Genomic DNA, 27,428 nt, shown 5'->3' on the forward strand with positions numbered 1-27,428 from the left:
AGCATGTTTGCTATAAGCTGGGGACTTATCAGTTGGGAGCAACAGAGGAGGAGAAAGACCTGGGTGTATTGGTTGATTACAGGATGACTACAAGCCACCAGTGTGATGCAGCTGTGAAAAAAAGGCTAATGCAGTCCTAGGATGCATCAGATAAGGTATTTCCAGGAGAGACATGGAAGTGTTACTACCATTATACAAACTATGGGTGAGACCTCATCCGGAACACTGTGTGCAATTCTGGTCTCCTGTGTTTAAGAATGATGAATTCAAATTGGAACAGGTATAGAGAAGGGCTGCGAGGATGATCAGAGGACTGGAAAACTACCTTCTGAGAAGAGACTCAAAGAGCTTGGCTTGGTTAGCCTAACCAAACAAAGGTTAAGTGGAGATATGATTGCTCTCTATAAATAGATGAGAGGGATAAATACTAGGGAGGGAGAGGAGTTATTTAAGTTAAGCACCCAGTGTGGACGCAAGAACAAATGGGTATAAAGTGGCAATGAAAAAGTTTAGGCTTGAAATTAGGTGAAGGGATCTGACTATCAGAGGAGTGAAGTTTTGGAACAGTCTTCCAAGGGGAGCAATGGAGGCAAAAAAACGTAACTGGCTTCAAGCCAGAGCTTGATATGTTCATGGAGGGGAATGGTCTTATGAAACTGCTTACAATGGCAGGTAGCCAATCTGTAGCCCCAGTGAGAGTGGCAGAGACCCTGTTTTTGTTTTTTTGTTTTTTCGGCCTTCCTTTGCAGCATGGGGCACACATCACTTGTAAGTTTAAACTAGTATAAATGGTAGAGTCTCTGAAACTTGAAGTCTTTATATAATGATTTCAGACTTCAGTAACTCAGTCACAGGTTATGGGTCTATTACTGGAGTGGGTGGGTGAGGTTCTGTGGCAGCAGGAGGTTAGACTGGATGATCATGATCATCCCTTCTGGCCTTAAAGTCTCTGAGAGTTAAACCAGTGTGCATGAACATTCTTATGCATTCTGAACACCTGCCCAGCTTGACCATTTTTACTGCTCATTATTTGCTACTCATGAACTTTTGTGAAAAGGGGATTTCGTTCACTGAAACACTTGGGGAATGAGAATTCTTTGTCTAAATACCCATAGTCACATGTGAAGAAGGATACTCATGGAGTAAGTATTTTCTGTTCACCAATGGTTATTTGTCATTCTTCTTTTAAAAAAAAAAAAGTTCAATCATCCAATCTGGGAGCAAAACCAATACCCAGTGACTTAAGCAACCAGTCATGTGCCATGAGAATTGCAAATATTGAATGGCTAAAGTCAACATCCCTCCACCACACTTGAGTTTTTCACTTAGACTACTTGGCGAATACTTGCTAGTAATGAATTTGCAGAAATCAGGGTTTGTTCACCAATGATTCACAAACAAAAATGCTAAATGTATTTGGACAATTTACTTGCATTGAATAATTTGACCAGCTGTACGCCTGTCTATATTTTTAGTATTTTCTACCAATTTTGCTGATTGATGCTTTCAAATATTAAATCAGTTTATTTACTCACGAGCCCATCTTTCTTTGTTTCTCTTCAAGATTGTTTTCCCCCTCCCTTTTCCTTCCTTCTCTGAGCTTGATTTTTTAACAAGCTGGCATTTTCTTTCTGTGACTTCATCTTCATTCTTTAAAATTCTCGTTCACTTCTCTATTGCGAAATCTCTGTCTCCTTTACCATTCCCTTTTCCTCTCTTCTTTAGGCCCCTGCCACTTGCTCCTGCCTTCTCCTTCCACTGTAGGGTGAGGATGTTTACAGCCAGAATCACATTGCTTCCAGGGCAGCTCTGCTCGGGCTACCACAGGAGTGAAGAGGAACTGGCACCCGCCTCTCAGCTGAGGGGAAGTTCCTTCCACCATCCCATTTTCTTTCTCTTCAGCATGTATCATGTTCTCTATCATGGACTATAAAGATTTAACGTCCATGAATGAGTGGCCTCCACTGAAGTTCTGGAATTCGGAAAGGATCACAAGAAAGCACAGCTGAGAGACTAAAGGGCCTGATCCTCAGCTACTCCATACCTGCCTGTGGGCTGGAACAAGTTTTGGCAGGGCAAAGTTGGGACATTTGCACTCTCAATAGTCACATTTATATATCTTAAGACCAGAAAGGACCATTATGATTATCCACTCTGACCTCCTGTATAACAAAAGACATAAAATTTCACCCACTAGTTCCTGCCTTGAGCCCATAGGTTCTGGTAGATATTTGGGAGGGGGCAGGGGAAGCAAGAGTGTAAGACACAGCAGACTCGGAGCTTCTCTAACTTATACTGGAGACTGCAGAATCCTCTGGCTGCCCCAAAAGGTAGTGAATGGTGCTGCAGGCTATGCCTTTTCTCTTTTCGCCAAAAGCTGGGAATGGGGAGGGGAGGGGAGGGGAAGGGAAGTGTAGAGCCCTTACATCAGATATAGAATGGACAGGGAGGTCCCTGTGCAGCATATGGTAGCATAGACAAGCCTTAACGTAATGTGTAACCAGGCCTTTCTTCATTTCAGAGCTAAGACAGCACAGAATCATAGAAAAGTAGGACTGAAAGGGACCTCAAGAGGTCATCAAGTCCAGTCCTTTTAGCTGAGGCAGGACCAAGGAAACCTAGACCATCCCTGACAGGTTAGACTGTGCTCTGTTTGAGCCTGATGAGATAAATTGTCATGTCCCTCAGTGCTCCATACTGGCTCCTATCCTCTTTAGCATTTATGTACTGGGATCGCTAAGTGTTCCTTTCAGCACAGAGGACAATGAGGCTCTGTATGTTTTGCTACCCTAGCAGACCCAGGCATCTTTACCCAGCATCTTTATGCTGCGCCAATGTACACATGATACTCAAAGCTGTGTATATCAAAACCGGCTAAAGCCCAGCTCAGAAAACGGAGATTCTTGTAATTGTTTGGTTGGTTGGTTGTCAGACTCTCAGCCTGTCAGTTCCTCCTGCATTTTAATAGTAACTTAGTTAATCACTTTAATGATAGTACAGTACCTTGCATTTTTATAGCATTGTGCTTCCCAAAGGATGGTAATTCACTTTGCAAGCTCAGTCTAGTCTAATATATCTGTTCCTGCAGTGCTGAACTGCAAGCCCCTCTGGATGGAATGCTGCAGCTGTCCAAAACCTTAGGGCAACACTACTCAACAATTTGGGACAGAAAGTGCATACAAGGAGAAAGTATTAGAATATTCTCACTGGAATCCAGTTTTCCCTGTAGATTAATTTCTGATGGATTAGATGGAATCCTGGATCCACTATAGATTTAAGGCCTGATTCAGCAAAGCATTTAAGTACGTTGCCTAACTTTAATGAGAGGACTTAAGCACAAGCTTAAAGTTAAATATATACTCATTCATTTGCTTAATCGTGGCCTTGGAGGAAGAAAGTAACTATTCCACTGTGAATCTCTGATGGGGTTTCCCTGATGTTGCTGTTGCAGCCAACTAACTGGCTGCAGGACCATCAGTATGGCTTTATGCTGTGTGTAGACCTGGTTCGATAGAGTGGTTTGTCCCTGGGCACTGATCCCCCAGCTTCTATATCTGTCCCCATTGCACACACCCTGCTTCATGTTTTTGGCACTGTGCTTCTAAGCAAGAAACCTTTCAACTGCTCTGCCTCCAGTTTGTCCCCATCTTCCACTCTCCATCTTGCTGAGGCTCATGCACTCAGTTTGCTTGCAAATCACTATCTTTCTCTGCCTAGACATTTGTGTGAACAAAATAGGATTGCACGTATGTTCACAGACAAGTGAAAAAGGAACAAACTGGTCAGACTGAATCTCACCTTGGATTTTGCAAATATATTTGCAGATAATCCCCCCTCCTTACCCCCACATTACTTGCCCTCTAAATTCCAGTGAGTTGATTACTGCATATTAGTTCTTGATGTCTGTGAGATTTGCCACAACACCCTTGCTGCATAGAAGGGAGGGATTATATACCACTGAGTAGCGATCCAAACATTTGTTTAGATTGTAGCTATATTAAATGACAATGACTTGACCACGAAAATATCAACAAACATGACAGGTAATCACTATTAATCTTAATTATTGTAATAACACGCACAATAAACAAGAACAGTCTGGCTACCCTGTCATGTGTTTATTTCATTGCTGACAGAGACTGAGATCTTTAAAGCCTTGTGATAAATTAATGCTTTTACTAATAGCTTCAGTATACTACTACTACTGCCAGGAAGGTAAAATATTACTTTGAGTTGTCAGTAGTTCTAGGATTTCTGGATTTTTTTCCCCCTCTTGTAGGTCAGACCAAATGTCCAACTCTTTTAAATAAGGCCCTTTTCATGTAGACTTTACAGGGCTAATTGTAGTCTCTGGTCTAGCATCCGGAAGCTGTTTAGTGGCATATAGGAGCCATAAATGAGCCACAATGGACCAGGAGAGAATTCTCCGCAGGCAGCAGCAGTATCAAACCTATGCATGAAATCCTATACTGCACTTCCTTCCGAGCCCTAGCATGGGGAGGTGCCAGTAGTGAGAGAAGCATTGCAAAGATTTTGGGCTGCAGTACAGTCGGTAGGCAGCCCTGGATAACCCCAGGCAGCCCTCAAGTTGCCCTGCTTGCACCAGGGGCTGTTTAAGCCCCTACAGTAACTCTGGATCCAGGGAGTGCAAATGTAGCCTAAAGTCCTCTTTGTCCCTCCTCTCCTTTTGGAGACACAGCACAGAATCTAGCCCCAACTCCTTAGGTCTTTTCCTCTCTGTACACCAATTCCTCCATTGTTTTTCTCCATATTAAATAGTTAGAGACAATGAGCCAGATTCAAGCCTCACTTGTACTGGTATGCAAAATATACTCTGTTGGTCTGAATAGAATTTCTCTGGATTTAAACCAGTGTAAATTAGATCAAAATCAGGGCTAATATTTGACCTCGGATGTGCTAAATGAAGTGGGAACCAAGCAGGCTCATTTGAGGGCAGAGTTTGGTTCTTAGTTTGATGTTCAAGAACTGGAAAAGGTACAGAAAAAGGTGAAATGGACCGTGGGATATCTCCCCCCCCCACATTTTCAATAAAGAGGGATTGAAAGGGGTGGAAAGAATTATTTTTTAGTAGAATTTGGGCAGTGTCATTTAAATTTGTCAGCTAAATTTGAGTGTCCATTCAATTTGTTTTTGCAAAACTAAAATTGGACCTGTTTTGTACTAAGGTCCCATTTTATCCTAAACACCAATGTTTGTGGGATGGTTTAGACAAATGTTTCCAGTTTTGGTGCATCTCTCAGTACTGGTTTAATGCCATCACTGAAAAAGCTGGACAGAAAGAGAAGGTAGACTATAAATGGAGAAGGAAAATGGCTCTCAGGTTACTTTGTAAGCAGTGAGAAGGGAGATCAAATGGACGTGCAGGAATGCTCATGGGAATTTTCTAAAAATACCACCTGGGGACTTTATATTTTTGGACTCGTAAGTAATAATTTCAGTTAAACCCCTGTTACTTTTTCATTATTAGTTTTATTAAAGTAGTACCCAGATGCCTCAGCTAAAATTGTGGCCCCATTGTGCTCATCCCATACATTCATACATACACAGAGAAAGAGACAGTCCCTGTCCCAAAAGCTTACAATCTAGATAATCAAAACAGGGAGAAAGGATGTAGTAATATCCCCATTTGACAGATGAGGAATTGAGGCCCAAAAAAACTAAGTGACTTATCCAAAGTCAGGTAGGAAGGGTTAGGAATTCAACATAGCTTTCCCGAGACCCAATCCTCTGCCTTAACTCCAAGATCATCATCTTTCTCTGCACTAACTGCCAAAACTAGCAACTCATGCTCTCAGTGTCACAAGAAGAAACAGTGACCCCTTTAAGTGGAAAAAAAGATGCCTAAGAATGATTGAAACTGAGCATTTATCTTCATCTCGATCAAGGAAGAAATGTAAATCCTTACTGAAGGTGTGAATTCATAGCAACAAACACTCACAGTGAGGAAAAGCATTCAGGAGATAAATGGAATTTATCTGACAGTGTAAGTTCAAACTAGTATCTAAAGCGATGCAGTGAACAATGTATAACAAGATTTCAGTGACTCCTGGTGCCTTTATAATCTGCCTAGTCTTTTGAAAATGTTTTCTATATAAATGTTTATCCCAGCTGTCTAGCGAGATTAAGGGCTTTACTCCTTGAGTGCCATGTTCTCCTGCCAGGCTTCTTGACATAGAGTAGTTCCATTGGGTTCAGGGATGTGGTCATAGTGACTAACTGCCTAGAGCACATTCAAAAGGTCACACATGCTGCCTTCTAGAATATTTACTACACTTCAAGGATCAGTCATGTATTTTCCTTACATTTGATGGGGGAATGGACAAACTGTGGCCACTGGGAGCTGCAGGCGGCCGTGCCTGCGGATGGTCAATGTAAACAAACTGTCTTGCGGCCTGCCAGCGGATTACCCTGATGGACCGCAGGTTGCCCACCACTGGCCCAGACTGTGCTGGTGCTCTCCCGTACCTGAGCCTCTAGACTTTGTTGACGCTCACCCTTACCTGGGGCTCATAGACTGTGTAGTCACTCTGCCCTGATTGCAGGCTAAAGCCTACTCACTGTGTACTGCCCTGCTCTGACCAAGGGCCCTGGGTTCATAGACTGCCATACTGCTCAGTCTGGCCAGGGGGCCAGAGCAATAGGTGCAGTTAATTTCCCCCCTTTTGAGCTCACCTTTACAGGTACGTGACAGTGAGGAGACGTGGCCTCGCTCAGAGACTGACAGAGAGGAATGACCATGCAGCCTACAGTCACATATTGAGGAATTATGTCTTGTACATAGATAACAAGACCAAGAACTATAACGGTAAAAATTTAAAAAAATACCCAAAGAACAAAACAGGAGTTTTTGAAAGAATATAAATGAATACTCAAGAGCATAAGCTAAACTTCCCTAAGGCTGGTTATCCCATCACTTCCTACTGAAGGGTTTCTAGCCCTTTCACTGGTGCAGCTGGTGCTAACTTTGTCAGCCAGGATACTGGATTAAGTGGACCACTGGTCTGATGCCGTGTGGCAATTCCAATTTCAAATTGCACAATGTGAGCAAATGTTCCTTCAGATGAAACCACAAAGCTCACTTCCACGACTATAAGCCATATCTCTCCTGTGTTTCAAGGTGTGAATAAATATATGTGGCTGATCAATGTCTTCAGAGATAAGCAACTACCACGTTAAACAGTGCTCCTATGACCATGGCATTTATAAGGTTAATGTTTCCTGAATACTGCCTCTGGTAAATTACTTCCCCTAGGCACTGTTCAAATTCAATTTCATTCTTTCGAGTTTTCCGTAATAGTATCACTAGGCAATGCTGAGCTGAAGCTTCCTTTGGATCTGAAATTGTATAATTGAACTATTGAACTGATGCCTACCCACCACTTTCTCTGATCAGAGTCCATGGTGACGGAACTCTTCTTTCCTGTTTGATGATGCCTTGTTGTTGTTTTTTTTAATTTTGTTGCACAGCACTTTATGTTTATTTGTGGCTTTCTCCTGAACCACAAAATAATCTGTTACCTTTGATAATAGTACTTTGCATTTATAGGCCACCTTTCACCACAGGCTTTCTAAGCCCTTTACAAACATTAAGTCCCACAAGAACTCTATGATGTAGGTAAGCAATTGTGAGGCCAAGGGGGCAGAGATGGTCATTGTTCCATATATTTGCCCAGCACTAAGCACAATGGGACCCTGACATGGTTGCCCTCTGGGCACTATTGCAATATAAATATTTTTAATCATCATCACCACCATTTTTACACGCAGGGAAACAGGTTCAAAGAGATATTGGGGGAGATTTTCAAAGGCTGGTCCTTCATAAACCCCACACCCCAAACACAAAACATGCTGAGAGAAGATGTGGGGAGCTTTCTGTAAACCTCCCCAGAAGAGGGGTGTATTTAATATACCCGGTAGTTCTTTACCTCAGTAATACTACTGTGACCCTTCTACCTGCTGTTGCTGACAGCAAAAGGGGCCTTCTGCAAACATAGATAACTCCTACTCAGGCCCCCGCCCAGAAAACTGGGAAACTACATCTACCATTCTGGGTGCCCTTGATGGGCTGCACTTCTTCACTCGCAAGCTCTGAGTCCAGGGGCTTAAATCAAAGAGAACTTTATGGGGAGAAAGGGGAGGAAAGAGGAACAATAGAATACATTTGGGAAAGCCAGCAATTAATACATTAAAAATATCTATTAGGTAAGAGTTCCATCCCCCGAGGGAGCTTTTTTAACAATAATCCCAACCTCAGTCCTCCTCTGGCTGCTGTGAGTGACTAATGTGTTCTGTCACTTCCCTCCTTCCCGGCTGCTGACTCACAGTTTTGTTGTTGAGAGTTGGTGGAGTCCAAGAATTCTGGCAAATCTGTCTTCAGCCCCTAAGGGAAGTGTTACCTGGGCTACTCTGGGGGCTCTGGCCACCTGACTCAGCTGAAGTGATTTTAGCTGTGGGGCTAGGTAGGGAAACCCCCCCACCTCATGTGGGCTGCTATTATCTGTGGCTTCAGCCCAAGCCCTCAGTTTAGCTTTGCCTGCTTCCTTGGCTTTGCCCACCACCTCAAACCTGCTTCTGTTCTGAATCTATAGAGAGAGACCAGTAGTGTGTAGGACCATTAAGAAAGTCCCTAATGCAAGAGAAGCATTCCCAGAAGAAAGTAAGAACCCTCTTTTTTCCCTCTCTCTCTCTCCCCCCCCGCATTCCTAGCCAGGCTTCCTTACCCAGCTGTGCCTGATTACAGTTTCAGTCAGGATGGCCCCTCATCACAGGCACATTTGAAAACATATCATATATAGATATAAACAAAAATGCTCTAAACCGTCACATAACTGAAATACAAATGAGGCCTGGTCCATTCACTATTTCCCCTTGCTCATTGTCAGATGCCAGCAGAGAGCTTCCTCCAATGGAGCCTCAGTCCACCTGGAGTTCTGAAGCAACTCTGGGCTGCCCTTCTCTCTGTTCACCAGCAAGAATCAATAGTGAGCTCCCCACTCTCTAGGGCTCCAGGTGCAGGGCTTACACCGCTCGTTACTGTACATTAAAATGAGGTTCCACTAGCCTGGGGAATCACCTACTTAATTCAAATATAATCATTTGCCATCTTTTAAAAACTAATTGCTTTGATATTTTTTAATTCATCACTTTTCACCTGACTTTATCAAGGAAAGTTGCAGGAGGGACCACATTGGTGACAGAAGCTATTTTAATTGTGTAGATTACAGTAACTCCTCGGGGCCCCAATTGCTATTGAGGTCTTATTGTGCTAGGCACTGTACAAATGCCTACTAAGCGCTGCCTCAAAGAGTTCGCAGTCAAGTTAGATAAACCCAACAAAGGGAAACAGAGGATAAGTCACTTGCCTAAGGGCAGATAACAGTTCAGGTTGCCTGTCCAGTGACCAAACTACTGGAACACACTGCCACACATAGGAGCATGTACAGCATCAGTAAAGCTTTCTCATCCTGTCCTGCCAATGTACTTCATCCTTAATCTGGAGGAAACACCTAAGGGATTGGAGTCAGTCTTTTGTTCCTTCAATCTGTCAGCTGAGGGGGGCCCCATCAGTGCTACAGGGATGGTACTTTTGTGATGTTGACATTTTCTGCTGGAAACCAGAATCAATTGCTTATGTTTAGCTGTTTTAAAGAATTTTTTTTAAAATACACAGTAAAGGGATTTTTGGGTATGCTTTGTTTTTCTTCTCGGCTCTATCCTTAGCTGGTATAAACTGGTGCAGTGTCACTGAAGTTGGTGAAGTCAACGGTGTTATGCTGATTTACATTCACTAAAGGAGGAAGGATCTGCCCCTCTGTACTGAATATACTCCTCTCCTACATTGGTATGTGATTGCAGAATATTCATTAGAAGATCTCAGCATCAAACATATATGGGTAAAGAAGCAAATCTAGATCTACCATGCTACTTATATGAAAGTCATGCCAAGAAAAATAACCTAATAGAACCACCTCGCCCATCATAGGTAAGGTAGCAACTCCCATTGATTTCAATTAGATCTGTGCTCATGTACCTGAGGACAGAAATAGCCCTTAGATTTATGGCTGTGTAAGAGCTTCATTCTAGCTTCTTTGAGTTAAGCATTGAATAGAAAAAGCTGGCTAGTACATTGAGTATGTTTTTAAACGTACATCCTTTGGGCCAGATTCAGTTCTCAGTTACAGTAGTGCAAATCTGGAGTAACCACACTGATTTCCCAGTGGTGTTAACTCTGGATTTACACTGTTGTGACTGAGATCAGAATCTGGTCTCCTGCTCGGTTTGTAGGAATGGAGGCTGGAGTGAACAGGCAAATAAAGTCCCACTAAATAATGAATGTATCAGACTTTAATGACCCCTTGCAGACCTTTCCCCATACTTTATCAGAAACACAGAGTGCAATCTTCAAACCTGGTATCTTAATAGGATGTTTCAATCCCACATTTGGATATAGGAATGAACACTTAGGTGCCTCAATTTTGAGCTTTTTGAGACAGAGATTGTCTTTGTGCTATTTATTTGTAAGAACCTAGCACAAAGAGACCCTGATCCTGCCTGTGGTCCCTACACACTGCTGTAATAGAAACAATGAATAACAATGTGTGATGGGGTGGACTAGGCTCCGAGGCCTCCTTTCTGGAGGCCTCTAGGCCCTGTTACACTCATCTCAGAAAACAATAACAACAACAAACAAACAATAGAGAGGACCTCCAAACTGCCCAGAGTGGCTATGTGGGACACAGCCAATAAGAGGGGCTGCAGGGGGCAGTCAATCAGGGCCTACCAGGCTCATATAAAAGAAGCTGCAAGACCAGAGTGAGTTCAGTCTGCTTGTAGGGACTAGGGGAGCAAAAGGTGCTCCTGACTGGCTACAGGGGCTGTAAGGACTCAGGCAGGCAGCTAGCTAGCTAGCTGGGACCAGGAAGGGAGTGAATAGCTTCTGTCTGGGTGACAGGACTACATTAAGAAAGGCAGTTGCCCAGGGAAATGCAGTTAGCTAAAGGGACATAGCATGTGGCTGCTACTTAGAGGATTCCTGGACTGGGACCTGAAGTAGCAGGTGGGCATGAGTCCCTCTCCCTCCCCCTCCCAACAGCCATTGCGGAAGTGGCTGTGCTCTGAGAAGGGAGTTTAGACGGGCCTAGGGAAGGGACTGTACATGGAACTGTTAGCCCTGGAACAGGGCTGAACTGAGACTGACCCAGCTGGAGGACTGGGGTCAGAGGATTAAAGGGTAGGCAAAGAGCCTCCAGGGAGGAAAGATGGAGTGCTGCTCCATCCCAGAGCAGGAACCTTTGCACACAAGCTGGCCAACTAGGGTACTGAGATAGGCCGTATTGGTCAGACTGAGGACAGAGCCCAGGGAAGGTGGCAGGGACACAATCAACTGAGGATACCATGATAGGCCCTGTTGGGCTAGTTAAAGGGCTGAGCCTGGGGAGGGCTACAGGGCTTTGAGATAGGCCCAGTTGGATTGTGTACACCAAAAGGACTGGTTTTGTTTAATTTTCGCACATGGACAGAGTAGTGACTTGGCCAGAAGGCTGAGTCACTGAAGACACGCTTGACAAGTGTAGTGGCTGATGGGGGGCACTGGTAGCCAAGAAACTGAGGGAAAACTGCAGACACGCACACACTCGATGAGGGAGCACTCACAAGAGGGGGTGTCACCCCATCACACAATGACATAACGTAACCCATTTATGCACCCACATGCTGATCTGAGTACCTAAGTATGTTTGGGTGTCATATGAAAGGTGTTGTGTTTGGAAATGGCAATTGCGGTAAGAACAATGCCTGTTTTTCCAGTCCAACTAGTATAGAACAGTGGTCTCCAAAGTTTTTGGATCACGCGCCCCCACGGTGCTGCCGAAGAAAGGAGCGGGGAAGACTTACCACAGGCGTGCCGCCGAAGGAAGAAGACGGGAAGACCTGCCGCCTGGCGTGCCGCAGAAGAAAGCAGGAGGGAAGGCCTGCTGCAGGTGTGAAGAGCTGCTGCCGAAAAAAAAAATGGTGGAGCGCCATCCAGCGACGCTCCTCCTGCCATACACCCCCTGGGGTCCTCTGGCGCACCTCCTGGAGTGCGCGCACCCCACTTTGGAGACCAAGGGTATAGAAAACTATGGTCCCTGTTAGTCATAATTCACATGAGCCAACAATTTAAAAGAAACACCCTCCTCTGCATTTTCATTGCTGTTAAATAGCAGACTTGCTCTCTTGATCAGAGAATAGCCCTCTACATCTGACTCTGTCACCTTTCCAAATTTTTCACTATTGAAGGGCAGAATGGCAAGTTAAACATCTGCACTGGGAATTTATCTTGCAATTCATTGTGTCGATATTCTGCGCTTTTAGGAATATAAATGCCAAAGAAGATCTGGGTCAGTGATGTCTAAGGTTCTTTCACTTGTTTCTTTAATTGACTAAACTTAAAGCAGGCCCCTTTGTGAACTTGCTTTGGCTGCATTGACAGCAATTTCCTTTTAAGGACAACATCAGTGTTCCTTGCTTTCAAGAGGAAAGCTATAATAAATCCTTCACTTTCATCACATTCTTTCTAGAGAGGGGCCCCAAATCCACATCTGGCTCCAGATCTCAAATACCAAGATATTCAGGGGTTTTGGATCTGGGTTTGGGGCTGTCTCTACTTTTTTCTTTTCACATTATTTTGAAACTTTCAAGGAAGAACAATTTTATCCCCACTCCCTTGGGTGCCCTTTCATTTCATTTATAGACTGCTAGGCACTCCAGGTGAATTACAATACTAATTAATTAAACATCACAATCCCCCTGTGTTGTAGGTAAGGATGATTATCTCCACTTTGTATGGGGCACAGCAGCTCTCCTTTCACTCATCCCTGTGTAAATCAGGAGTAACTGTTGAAATCAGTGGGGTTATCTGTGTAAAGTTGGTTCCAGAGAGAGAAGAAGCAGGCCCAGGAAGTTAAAGGCCCAATTTTAACCACCCTCATATACGCAATTCCCAATATGGTGATTATTTGGGGTAACAAGTAGGAGATGAGTTGTGATGAGATTTTCAGCAGGGGGTGAGGTGTGCGGGCCGGGTGGGTGTGGGTGTGCTCAGGGTGTGAGCACAGTAAAGGCTGGAAGAGTGCCAATGGGAAGGGTTATGTGGCCATAGGTGGTTTCAGTGCATTTCCAAATCATGCTTGGGGTACCCAGGCAGAATGAAGCACATTGTGGGTAGTTGGGGATGAAGCAGAGCTGGAGCCACCAACAACAACTCAAAAGGGTCAGAAGTTGGGAGCAGGATATTCACAAACACGACTGAGAGAGACAGGAAGACAGAGGGGCTTGGTGGAGGATTGTGCCTTTTCCAGAGTCCTAATGCAGCCAAAATCTGAGTGTGCCCAGACCAGGGTGATCAGACATCCTGATATTAATGGGACCATCCCGATATTAGGGGCTTTATCTTATATATGTAACTATACCCCCTCCCTGAAAAAAAGTGTCCCCATTTTTCACACTTGCTGTCTGGTCACCCTAACTCAGACCATGCCCTCCCACAGCACTGTCCTGTTTCACCGCCTGGGCATATAAAAAAGTGTAGGGAATGCAGAAGGGAGTGCAACTACAGGGCTCAATCCTGCCAGGTTCTGAGCACTCTGTCCCCTATCCAGCAAAGCTCACAAGTCAGTGGGACTATTCACAATGCTTAAAGTTAAGCACATGCCTAAGTGCCCTGCTGGTAAGATACAAAGTGCTCAGCATCTTGCAGGATCAAGTCAGAAGTGACTTGTCTGAGGTCAACCAGTGAGTCAGCAGCAAAATAAGGTATAGAAGCAGGCTCCTATATCTCTGCTCTAACTTCCGGATTCCCATACCAAGCAGCTCTTTCATTTAATGCATTTGCTCTTGAACTGTATTCAGTGAGGCTGCTTGTTTCTGATTTAGACACAACAGCTGTATTTATAGCTCCACAGAAACCTCTTGATCTGTCTGTCCCACTGGAATTGTCTATCAGCACTTTTTATGAGTTACTTGATTTAGACTATGTATTACGAACTTTGGGAGCACTCTCCTGGCAATGACTTGTTTATGTTGCTCATGTTGATCTTAGTTCAGAATGTTTATTAGACCTAGTCTCCCTGTCAGTGTATTACTTTGGCATAATATAGATCTTTATCTGCTCTGTCCTTTGATTTCTCTAACCATGTGGGAGATGTACCAACTATCCAAGTTTTATCAATTGTCTCATGAAGATATTATAAGTTTTTCTCCACTAAATCTAAGCAGTTCCTTGAATTTACATGCTGGACATAAAGTGACTTTATCTACTCTCTCGGTTAAATTAATGTGGCTTTTTGGATTACACTGGGTGCTAGTTGAAAGGTAAGACTCTGACAAATAGAGTTAAAAACAAACACAATTATTTTAAAAAATCGTGCATAGAAGGTGTGTGATACCTTCTAGTTCTTGTGCAATTATGCCTTTTGCGTTCCCAAAGTTAAAGTGGTAGAAACCCACTAATGTAGACATAGTCATACCAGTATAAATGTGCTTATGCTGGTATACCTTATTCCTGTACAAGAAGGGGAATAAGCTATACCAGTATAGGACACTTTTATACTGGTATAGCTGTGTCCATACTAGGTGTTGTACTGGTATAAATATTTGGTTTTAAAAAAAAATCTCACCTCTAACTGACATAGTTGTATCAATACAAAGACAGTCTGTAGACAGATTCATTTTGGATGACTGGTGCTATATAAAAGGCAAGCTTCTTTCTCATTTTATTATTATTCCTGACCTGCTCCCACTGCAGCCATCTTCCTGTTCATTAATGTTCCAAATGGCTTCCTCCCCTCACAGCTCCCACCCACACCCAGCACACAGACTGGTTGATCTTCTCCCACTACTTGCTAATCTTCTCCCACTACTTGTTATTGTTTCCTTCCCCAGCACAGGCTCCCAGAGCTGCAAAGGGCGCAGTTTTCATTCCTTGTCCCTTCCGCCTCCTCTGGCCCCAACATTGGTTGAACAAACTTCTGGTGTTGCTTTGTTTCATTATACCTCGGTGCTGCTTCAGATCGCTCCTAAAAGTCTCCCTTCCTCTCAATAGCTTCTTAATAAACATTCTTGGTCCCTTTCTCTGTTATCACTTATATTTTATCTCTTTTTCTCAAAGCTCATACATAGCCTGTATCTTATTTCTTCTTGTTCATCTCTTCTACTTTCTTCTCTTATTAGTAAATTGTGTTCCAGGCTCATTGTGTCCTTCCTAAGAAGCCTTGGGGCCAAATTGTGGCTTTTGGGTCACTTACCCCAGTCAGTGGCAATGGTGAACCTCCCATTCCAAAGGAAGGCTGGGGGAAGATTGTGCCTCAGGATGGTGTGGCCTGTGGGGGCATTGCTCTGCAGGCCAATGCGGAGGGGGCACAGCCATTGTTACGACTCTTTTATGCTTCTCCCTGCTCCCTTAGGTAAATATGCACCCCTGGAATGTACTCAGTGTCCCTCATCCCTTTGGGATCATGCGCACCTCCTGGGGCAGTTTAGGGAGCACTCCCCCAAGTACAGGCACTACAATTATGGGTCTTTGGGACAGGAACTGTCTTTTTGTTCTGTATTTAAGAATGTAAGAACGGCCATATTGGGTCAGATCAAGGGTCCATCTAGCCCAGTGTCCTGTCTCCCCACAGTGCCCAATGCCTGTTCTTCACAGGGAATGAACAGAATGGGTAATCTAGTGATCCAGCTCCTGTCCCTCATTCCCAGCTTCTGGCAAACAGAGGCTAGGGACACCGTTTGTACAGCATCTAGCACAATGGGATCTTTGTTCCGGGACTCCTATGTGCTACTAAAATGCAAATTGATAATGAATAATAAATGGGGTGGAGTGGCACCTTGTCTTCCCCACCCGCTTATATGCCTACATAAAGGCCTGGTGGGTCAGGTAATATCTTTTATTGGAACAACTTCTGCTGGTGAGAGACACAAGCTTTTGAGCTTAGAGAGCTCTTCCTCAAGCTTGTCTCTCTCACCAACAGAAGTTGGTCCAATAAGAGGTATCACCTCACCCACCTTGTCTCTCTAATATCACGGGACCAACATGGCTACAGCAACACTGCTTACATAAATGCCTGTCACAGTCGAGGCTCTTATATAGAAAGCAGCACTGCCAGGATCACAGCAAAGCAGGGTCAAACCAACAGATAGAAGATAACTAATGATATTCAGGCTGGCCTTACCATTTTATTGCCAGGCCTCAAAACGTTTTGCTCCTCTACTGAGTCACCCTGCAGAAAAAAATTACTGACTCCAGTCCTGCCCACCCAGAAGAGCTCCTTGCTTTTTGTCCACTGGGATGACATCACACCCTGCATTCATGGGAACAGACAAAACTATCCAAGATTTAAAAACCAACATGATAAGCACGTATGATGGAGAGCAAGGAATGTCTCTTCTTTGAGGCCCCATTCCTGCTGGTTTCACAGCAAGCACTGTGTCATCCTGTTTTTTGTAAGCTCCAGCAGACGGGCCACCTGGAGGAGCTGCTGGCCAGCTGAGATTGGCAGCAGGCTGGATAAGCACATGTGAACCTCAGGGTACGTGCCTCAGGTCTGTCATCCAATAGTACTGCCAACCTGTTTGTGATGAATACTACCAATGAGTGCCCACCTCCCACATATACTGGACTTAATTCTCGTTTGCCTTATGGAATCATTTACACTTTTGCAAAACGAGCTTTGTGTGGGAGCACAATGCTAGTATGCTCATTTGGAAGCATTTTACACTTCCATGTCACAGGTGTAAATGATGACACAAGGTGCCAGAGTACACAGAGGAGGATCACCCCTCTGTGCTGCATTTTCTTCAAAATCAGGTTAATAATAATTACTGACCCACTTTACATGGGTGTTGCAAGGACAAATTTATACCCGCTTGTGCAGTGTTTTGAAGATATAAGTCCTATCTAAGTGTAAATGTTAATGTGGTTATTTAAAGGTGAACAGCAAAATGTTTAATAAGACACTTGTTTGTAAGAATCTAAAAAGACTAAAGACAAATGTAAATGTAAGATTTTATTATTTTACCCTTGGAGAACTAAAACCTGGATTTGTCTTTAAAGTCACAACATCATTATAAAAGTGGCCTCTGATCTCAATGAGGACAAGTTCCTTTGATATGTCTGAAAAAATATGAATCACAAAGAGAAGTTGCAAAATTGCATGAGACATATTATCTCTGCACATTACTTTGTTTTTGTTTTCATTTCCAACTGAACACAGGTGCAGCAGGAAAAATGTTCACTTTTAGGTAAGTTCAGTGTAAGATAAAAAGGAATTTGTTTTTTAGTTATTGAGTGAAAAAGGGCATGTAACATCATCAAAAAAGACAGACACATATTTCCCCACTCTTGTAACAACCCAGATATAATTCAGCTATCACTCTGCACTGAGGGCGAGCATGAGAAAATGTAGCCTTATCAGAACATTTTTGAAAATGTTATGATGGAGTGATAATAGAGACTTATAGGTGATGTCTACACTTCACACTAAGGTTGGGCTCTTATTCAGGTTTGAGCCCAAGCCCTCCTTCTGTCTGCACACAAATCAGTAAAAAGAAAAGGAGTACTTGTGGCACCTTAGAGACTAACCAATTTATTTGAGCATGAGCTTTCGTGAGCTACAGCTCACTTCATCAGATGCATCTGAGCTGTAGCTCACGAAAGCTCATGCTCAAATAAATTGGTTAGTCTCTAAGGTGCCACAAGTACTCCTTTTCTTTTTGCGAATACAGACTAACACGGCTGTTACTCTGACACAAATCAGTGTGACTCAGACCCGCAAGCACTCAAGACCCAGGTCCTAGGATCTTTCTGGGGGGTTAGGTCAGAGCCCAAGTCCTGTTGTGACTTGGGTCCAAACCCTATAATCTTTCAGTGTGGATGCAGCTTAAGCCAGAGAGCTGAGTCAGAAGGTCTGCATAGTGCAGGGTGGAGGCATGTTAGCATGGCTGTAAGACCTGGGTCTAACAATTGTAAACCCAGGTTTACAGCGTAGTGTGGATGCTTGAGTGGGGGCTTGGAAACATTGAGTATGCAAGCCTACATCCCACAGACCTGGCTTACAATGCAGTGTAGACATACCCATAAGGGTTAGCAATGTGGTTAAAGCTGAGAATTAGAAAGTCCGACTTTAGTCCCCAGTTCTGCCACAAATCTCCAGTGTCAACCTTGTTAATTATATAAGTTAATTAATATCTCTTTGCTCCTATTCCCCATCTGTAAAATTCCTTTCCCCCAATTGTTTTAGTGTTTTAGATCTAAAGCTCTTCAGAGAAGGGACCATCTTTTGCTGTGTATTTGTTCTGTGCTTAGCACAGTGGCATCCTGATGTCGGGCCTCTAGATGATAATACAAAAATAATAATAGTGGCATGTCTCTTTCAATCATATGTTTATGGTGGCAGGCATGCCATTCATTGTGTTTAACCATCATCCTCAAAATCTCTGGAAATTTGTTACTGTACCCAATTTGGTTGAAGTAAAGGCCTTTATACAGTATGCTTTAGAACAATGTGCATGTAATTTTTGAAAATGTGCAATTTTACCAGTTGTCCTTTGCAAGCCTCCCAGCTATGCACAGTTTCAGTGCAAGCAGCTGGACACCACTTCTGCAAAAGAAAGCTGAGGACTCACTATGTCTATACTATGAAATTAGGTCGAATTTATAGAAGTCGAATTTTTAGAAAGCTATTTTATACAGTTGATTGTGTGTGTCCCCACTTAAGACCATTAAGTCAGTGGAGTGCGTCCACAGTACTGAGTCTAGTGTCGACTTCTGGAGCGTTGCACTGTGGGTAGCTATCCCACAGTTCCTGCAGTCTCTGCTGTCCATTGGAATTCTGGGTTGAGATCCCAGTGCCTGATGGGGCACAAAACATTTTTGTGGGTGGTTCTGGGTACATGTTGTCAGGGCCCACCCCCCGTTCTGTGAAAGCAACAGCAGACAATTGTTTTGCGCCTTTTTTCCTGGGTTACCTGTGCAGCGTGCACGGCAAGCATGGAGCCCACTCAGCTCACCATCACCGTACGTCTCCTGGGTGCGGGCAGACATGGGACTGTATTGCTACACAGCAGCAGCTCATTGCCTTGTGCCAGCAGACAGAGCAGTATGACTAGTAGCTGTCCTTGTTGTCTCCTGGGTGCTCTTGGCTGGCCTCAGTCAGGTCGGTCAGGGCACCTGGGCAGACATGGGTGCTCATGGCACATAAATGGGAGTGATTCAGGTCATTCTTTTCTTTAAGTTTTGTCTAATGGAGATTCAGTCCTGCCTGGAATATTGGCAGAGTGGTTTGAGTATTAGCCTGATAAACCCAAGGTTGTGAGCTCAGTCCATGAGGGGGCCATTGTGCCTCAGGCTGATCTCCCAGACAGCAGCACCATCTGCTGCCAGCCTACCCCTTGCTTCCTCCCTCCGTGAAAGCAATAGCCGACAATTGTTTCGCCCCTTTTTCCGTTCTGCTGCCATATTGCTGTCATCCATCCCCCGCTTCCGCTGCCACTCTGCTCTCCTGCTCACGGCAAGCATGGAGCCCACTCAGATCACCGTGGCAGTTGTGACCACTCTAAACACCATGCGCATCATCATGCAGTATATGCAGAACCAGAACCAGAACCTGCAAAAGCAGGCAAGTAGGCAATGGCAGCGCGGTGAGGAAAATGATGAGGACACAGACACAGACTTCTCTCAAAGCACTGGCCCTGGCAATTTGGCCATCCTGGTGGCAATGGGGAAGGCTCATGCCGTGGAATGCCAATTCTGGGCCCGGGAAACAAGCACAGACTGGTGGGACCACATAGTGTTGCAGGTCTGGGACGATTCCCAATGGCTGCAAAACTTTTGTATGTGTAAGGGCACTTTCATGGAACTTTGTGACTTGCTTTCCCCTGCCCTGAAGTGCCAGAATACAAAGATGAAAGAGCAGCCCTCACAGTTGAGAAGTGAGTGGCGATAGCCCTCTGGAAGCTTGCAACACCAGACAGTTACTGGTCAGTCAGTAATCAATTTGGAGTGGGCAAATCTACTGTGTGGGTTGCTGTGATGCAAGTAGCCAACGCGATCACTGAGCTGCTGCTGTAAAGGGTAGTGACTCTGGGAAATGTGCAGGTCATGGTAGATGGCTTTGCTGCAATGGGATTCCCTAACTGTGGTGGTGCGGTAGATGGAACGCATATCCCTATCTTGGGACTGGACCACCTTGGCAGCCACTACATAAACTGAAAGGGGTACTGCAAGCACTGGTGAATCACAAGGGACGTTTCACCAACATCAACGTGGGCTGGCCGGGAAAGGTACATGACGCCTGCATCTTTAGGAACTCTGGTCTGTGGGAAAGGCTGCAGCAAGGGACTTACTTTCCAGACCAGAAAATAACTGTTGGAGATGTTGAAATGCCTATAGTTATTCTTGGGGACTCAGCCTACCCCTTAATGCCATGGCTCATGAAGCCATACACAGGCACCGTGGACAGTAGTAAGGAGCTGTTCAACTATAGGCTGAGCAAGTGCAGAAAGGTGGTAGAGTGTGAATTTGGATGTTTAAAGGGTCGCTGGCGCAGTTTACTGACTCAGTTAGACCTCAGCAAAACCAATATTCCCATTGTTATTACTGTGTGCTACGTGCTCCACAATCTCTGTGAGACTAAGGGGGAGACATTTATGGCGGCGTGGGAGGTTGAGGCAAATCGCCTGGCCGCTGATTACGTGCAGCCAGACACCAGGGCGGTTAGAAGAGCACAGCAGGAAGCGCTGCGCATCAGAGAAGCTTTGAAAACCAGTTTCATGGCTGACCAGGCTAAGGTGTGAAAGTTCTGTTTTTTTCTTGATGAAAACCCGCCCCCTTGGTTCACTCTACTTCCCTGTAAGCCAATCACTCTCCCCTCCCACCTTTGATCACTGCTTGCAGAGGCACTAAAGTCATTGTTGTTTCAAATTCATGCATTCTTTATTAATTTGTCACACAAATGGGGGGATAACTGCCAAGGTAGCCCAGGAGGGGTGCGGGAGGAGGGAAGCACCATGTGGGGTGAAGGAGGAGGGAAGGACAAAGCCACACAGCACTTCAAAACTTATTGAATGCCAGCTTTCTGTTGCTTGGGCAGTCCTCTGGGGTGGAGTGGTTGGGTGCCCGGAGGTCCCCCCACCATGTTCTTGGGCGTCTGGGTGAGGAGGCTATGGAACTTGGGGAGGAGCGTGGTTGGTTACACAGGGGCTGCAGCGGCGGTCTGTGCTCCTGCTGCCTTTCCTGCACCTCAACCATACGCTGGAGCATATTAGTTTGATCCTCCAGCAGCCTCAGCATTGAATCCTGCCTCCTCTCATCATGCTGCCACCACCTCTCCTCTCGCTCGTCCCTCCTGTCCTCGGGTTCATTTTGTGCTTTTCTGGACTCTGACATTGTCTCCCTCAATGCATTTTGCTGGGCTCTTTCAGCATGGGAGGCCTGCATGAGCTCAGAGAACATTTCATCACGAGTGCGTTTTTTTTCGGCGACTAATCTTTGATAGCCTCTGGAACGGAGATGATACATGGAGTGATGAAACATTTGCAGCTGCAGGAGGGAAAAAAGGGAGATTAGTCTTTAAAAAGAGACATTTTAGAGAACAATGGGTAGACTCTTTAATGGTGAACCAAGCAGTTAACATTACATCACATGTGTGCTTTCTTTACAAGGTTGCATTTTGCCTCTTATATCGAGGGCCTGCCACTATGATGTGAGAGATCACACACGCAGGGCCGGCAGGCAACAGAATTCGGCTTGCAGGCAGACATGGTAAGCCAGTCTTTTGGCTTCTTTAACCTTCCTAACATGTGGGAATGGTTTCAAACAGCAGCACCCCCATTTCACATACCAAGCACCCATTGGGTTGGCCCTTTCAAATGGGTTGGCCATTTAAAAGGAGGGGCTGTGGTTTTCAGGTTAATGTGCAGCACAAACCCAGCTAATCACTCCCCCTCCCACCACACACTCCCAATTCTTTGGGATGATCGCTTCACCCCTCCCCCCACCACGTGGCTAACAGCGGGGAAGATTTCTGTTCAGCCACAGGCAAACAGCCCAGCAGGAACAGCCACCTCTGAATGTCCCCTTAATACAATCCCCCTATTTCATCCAGGTGACCACGAATGATATCACTCTCCTGAAGATAACACAGAGAGATAAAGAACGGATGTTGCTTGAATGCCAGCAAACACCAGGACCATACATTGCCATGCTTTGTTATGCGATGATTCCAGACTGTGTGCTGCTGGCCTTTCGCGGTAAAGTGTCCTACCATGGAGGATGGAATAAGGCTGCCCTCCACAGAAACCTTGTGCAAAGGCTTTGGGAGTACATCCAGGAGAGTTTCATTGAGATGTCCCTGAAGGATTTCCGCTCCATCCCCATACACGTTAAGAGACTTTTCCAGTAGCTGTACTGGCTGTGAATGCATCCCAAGTCTTCAAGGAAAATTAATCATTAAACATGCTTGCTTTTAAATTGTGTATTATATTTACAAAGGTACACTCACCAGAGGTCCCTTCTCCACCTTCTAGGTCCAGGAGCCCGCCTTTGGTGGGTTGGGAGGGTACTAGATCCAGGGTGAGAAACAGTTCCTTGCTGTCGGGGAAAATGGTTTCTCTGCTTGCTTGCGGGGCTTCAACCTCCTCCTCATCTTCCTCGTCCCCAAAATCCACATCCCTGTTGTGTGAGAGTCCATTGACGGAGTCTACGCACAGGGCTGGGGTAGTTGTAGGGGCACCCCCTAGAATGGCAGGCAGCTCATCATAGAAGCGGCATGTCTGAGGCTATCATAAATATAAAGGGAAGGGTAACCACCTTTCTGTATACAGAATTATAAAATCCCTCCTGGCCAGAGGCAAAACCTTTCTCCTGGAAAGGGTTAAGAAGCTAAGATAACCTTATGGCACCTCATCAAAATGACCAATGAGGAGACAAGATACTTTCAAAGTTGGAAGGGGGGAAACAAAAGGTTCTCTCTGTCTGTGTGTTGCGTTTGCCAGGACCAGAGCAGGAATGCAGGTCAGAACTCCTGTAAAGAGTTAATAAGCAATCTAGTTAGATATGCGTTAGATTCTGTTTTGTTTAAATGGCTGATAAAATAAGTTGTGCTGAATGGAATGTATATTCCTGTTTTTGTGTCATTTTGTAACTTAAGATTTTGCCTAGAGGGATTCTCTGTGTTTTGAATCTGATCACCCTGTAAGGTATTGTCAAGGTTCCTCCCCCACTCTGAACTCTAGGGTACAGATGTGGGGACCTGCATGAAAACCTCCTAAGCTTACTTTTACCAGCTTAGGTTAAAACTTCCCCAAGGTACAAATTAATTTTATCTTTTGTCCTTGGAATAACCACTGCCACCACCAAACTCTAACTGGGTTTACTGGGAAACGTAGTTTGGACACGTCTTTCCCCCAAAAATCCTCCCAACCCTTGCACCCCACTTCCTGGGAAAGGTTTGGTAAAAATCCTCACCAATTTGCATAGGTGACCACAGACCCAAACCCTTGGATCTGAGAACAATGAAAAAGCATTCAGTTTTCTTACAAGAAGACTTTTAATAGAAATAGAAGTAAATAGGAGTAAAGGAATCACCCCTGTAAAATCAGGATGGTAGGTACCTTACAGGGTAATTAGATTCAAAACATAGAGAATCGCTCTAGGCAAAACCTTAAGTTACAAAAAAGACACACAGACAGAAATAGTCATTCTATTCAGCACAATTCTTTTCTCAGCCATTTAAAGAAATCATAATCTAACGCATACCTAGCTAGATTACTTACTAAAAGTTCTAAGACTCCATTCCTGTTCTATCCCTGGCAAACCAGCATACCGACAGAGAGACACAGACCCTTTGTTTCTCTCCCTCCTCCCAGCTTTTGAAAGTATCTTGTCTCCTCATTCGTCATTTTGGTCAGGTGCCAGCGAGGTTACCTTTAGCTTCTTAACCCTTTACAGGTGAGAGGATTTTTCCTCTGGCCAGGAGGGATTTTAAAGGGGTTTACCCTTCCCTTTATATTTATGACATGTATTTACCATCCTGATTTTACAGAGGTGATTCTTTTACTTTTTCTTTAATTAAAATTCTTCTTTTAAGAACCTGATTGCTTTTTCATTGTTCTTAAGATCCAAGGGTTTGGGTCTGTGTTCACCTATGCAAATTGGTGAGGATTTTTATCAAGCCTTCCCCAGGAAAGGGGGTGTAGGGCTTGGGGGGATATTTTGGGGGGAAGACATCTCCAAGTGGACTCTTTCCCTGTTCTTTGTTTAATACGCTTGGTGGTGGCAGCGTAGGGTTCAAGGACAAGGCAAAGTTTGTACCTTGAGGAAGTTTTTAACCTAAGCTGGTAAGAATAAGCTTAGGGGGTTTTTCTTGCAGGTCCCCACATCTGTACCCAAGAGTTCAGAGTGGGGAAGGAACCTTGACATGGTGGCAGAGTGGTGAGATCATTTTGAGATTTTTTTAGATCATTTTGAAGCAGAAGCACAGTAGGATTTTAAAAGGACATTTTTTTTTCCTTTGGGCTGCTTGGAAGCAGGTTTTAAGCTGAAAGCAATTAGAGTTTTTCTGTCTCTGCCTGGGGGCCAGAGCAGCAGGCATAACAAAAGGGATCGGTTTTTTTGAGATGGAGTTTTCTCTATCTAAAGGCAGGGTAGTTAACCTCCTGCAGGGAAATTCACAAGTTTTTCACAGACCTGAAGAGGTTTTTTGTTTTTTTTTTAAGCTAAGAGCAGCTAGAGGGGTTTTCTGTCTATTTGCCTGGAGACAAAGGTGTTAGTTTTTTTTAAAAGGATTTTTCTTTAGGCTGAGAATAACTATCAGAGAACATAGGTATCAAATTACAGCACAACTCAATTTTACAAGCCAGTTTTTTTTAACTCGCAGGTGTAAAGTTAGTTAAAAACAGAGAGGCTAAGATGACAGAACCCAAGGCAGAAAAAGCCAAAGAGGCTGCCCACAGGAGGGAAATAGAGGCAAAGGAAAATGAAATGGAGGCTGCCCACAGGAGAGCTGTGGAGGTAAAGGAAAAAGGATGGAAGTATGCTGAGGAGGAAAGGGAGGCTGCTCACAGGAGAGCTATGGAGGTAAAGGAAAAAGAATGGAAGCATGCTGAGGAAGAAAAGGAAAAAGAGAGGAAGCATGCACTGGAGATGGAGAACGCAAAGTCTCAGCAGAATATACCAACAAACCCTAGCAATCCTTCTCCAGGTACCGATTCACATCCCAGGAAGTTCCTCACCTACAAGGCAGGCAATGATACCGAGGCCTTCTTAGAAAACTTCAAAAGGGCCTGCCTTGGGTACAGCATCTCTACAGAATACATGGTAGAGCTGAGGCCGCAGCTCAGTGGTCCCTGAGCCGAGGTAGCGGCTAAAATGCCTAAGGAACACATGAACAAGTATGAACTGTTTAAAACCCAGGAGAGAGTCAGAATGGGGCTAACACCCAAGCATTCCCATCAGCGGTTCAGAGCCCTAAGGCGGAAACCAGACGTGTCATTTACCCAATATGCCTACCACATTGTGAAATATTGGGATGCCTGGATATCAGGAGCAAGTGTTAAATCTCCAGAAGATTTGCCCTTCCTAATGCAAATAGAGCAGTTCTTAGAGGGTGTTCCTAAGGAAATAGAAAGATACATCCTAGATGGGAAGCCCAAAACTGTAATTGAAGCGGGGGAGATTGGAACCAAATGGGTGGAGGTGGCAGAGAAGAAAAAAACTGGTTGCAGTTGGAGCGGATACCAGAAGGGACAACCTCAGACCACACCCTACTACCAGGGGCAGCCCAAGGCCCCAACTACACCCCAAGGAACACTGCAGTTTTAATGCAGGAAGGACCGGATCAAGAATTCCATCCTGTAGTGTTTCTCAGCAAGAAGCTGTCTGAGAAGGAAAACAACTGGTCAGTCAGAGAAAAAGAAAGTTATGTCATTGTCTACGCTCTGGAAAAGCTATGCCCATACGTTTGGGGACGGCATTTCCACCTGGAAACCGACCATGCTGCGCTACAGTGGCTTCAGACCGCCACAGGAAATAACAAAAAACTTATTGGGTAGAGTTTAGCTCTCCAAGATTTTGATTTCGACATCCAATGCATCTCAGGAGCTTCTAACAAAGTGGCTGATACACTCTCCCATGAAAGTTTCGCAGAATCAACTGGTTAAAATCGTCCTTGAGATGTGGAATATATTATTTGTCTTTATACACTTGGTAGTATATTTAGAGGTGCATGTGTCTTATTAACTCTGTTTTCTCCTAGAGCTCCAGGAAGAAATCACAGCCAGTGTTTCGCCCAATCTATGATTTGGGGGGCGTGTCATAAATATAAAGGGAAGGGTAACCACCTTTCTGTATACAGAACTATAAAATCCCTCCTGGCCAGAGGCAAAACCCTTTCACCTGTAAAGGGTTAAGAAGCTAAGATATCCTTGCTGGCACCTGACCAAAATGACCAATGAGGAGACAAGATATTTTCAAAGCTGGAGGGTGGGGAAACAAAGGGTCTATCTGTCTGTGGGATGCTTTTGCCGGGAACAGATCAGGAATGCTCTTCATAACTCCTCAGAACTTCTGTTAAGTTAGTAAGTAATCTAGCTAGAAATGCGTTAGATTTCCTTTTGTTAAAATGGCTGGTAAATTAGGTTGTGCTGAATGGAATGTATATTCCTGTTTTTGTGTCTTTTTGTAACTTAAGGTTTTGCCTAGAGGGATTCTCTATGTTTTGAATCTGATTACCCTGTAAGGTATTTACCATCCTGATTTTATAGAGGTGATTCTTTTTCTTTAATTAAAATTCTTCTTTTAAGAGCCTGATTGCTTTTTCATTGTTCTTAAGATCCAAGGGTTTGAGTCTGTGTTCACCTATGCAAACTGGTGAGGATTTTTATCAAGCCTTCCCCAGGAAAGGGGGTGTAGGGCTTGGGGGGATATTTTGGGGGGAAGACATCTCCAAGTGGGCTCTTTCCCTGTTCTTTGTTTAATACGCTTGGTGGTGGCAGCGTAGGGTTCAAGGACAAGGCAAAGTTTGTACCTTGAGGAAGTTTTTAACCTAAGCTGGTAAGAATAAGCTTAGGGGGTTTTTCGTGCAGGTCCCCACATCTGTACCCTAGAGTTCAGAGTGGGGAAGGAACCTGGACAGGGGCTCTGACCAGGAGTGGCCGTTGGCCTCTCTGGTTGTTTGGTAGGCTTGCCTGAGCTCCTTAAGTTTCACGCGGCACTGCTGCGGGTCCCTGTTATGGCCTCTGTCCTTCATGCCCTCAGTGATTTTTGAAAATATTTTGGCATTCCGTCTTTTGGAACAGAGTTCTGATAGCACGGATTCGTCCCCCCATACAGCGATCAGATCCAGTACCTCCCGTTCGGTCCATGCTGTAGCTCT

The sequence above is a fragment of the Eretmochelys imbricata genome, chromosome 3, assembly GCF_965152235.1.
Source record: "Eretmochelys imbricata isolate rEreImb1 chromosome 3, rEreImb1.hap1, whole genome shotgun sequence".
NCBI lineage: Eukaryota > Metazoa > Chordata > Testudines > Cheloniidae > Eretmochelys > Eretmochelys imbricata.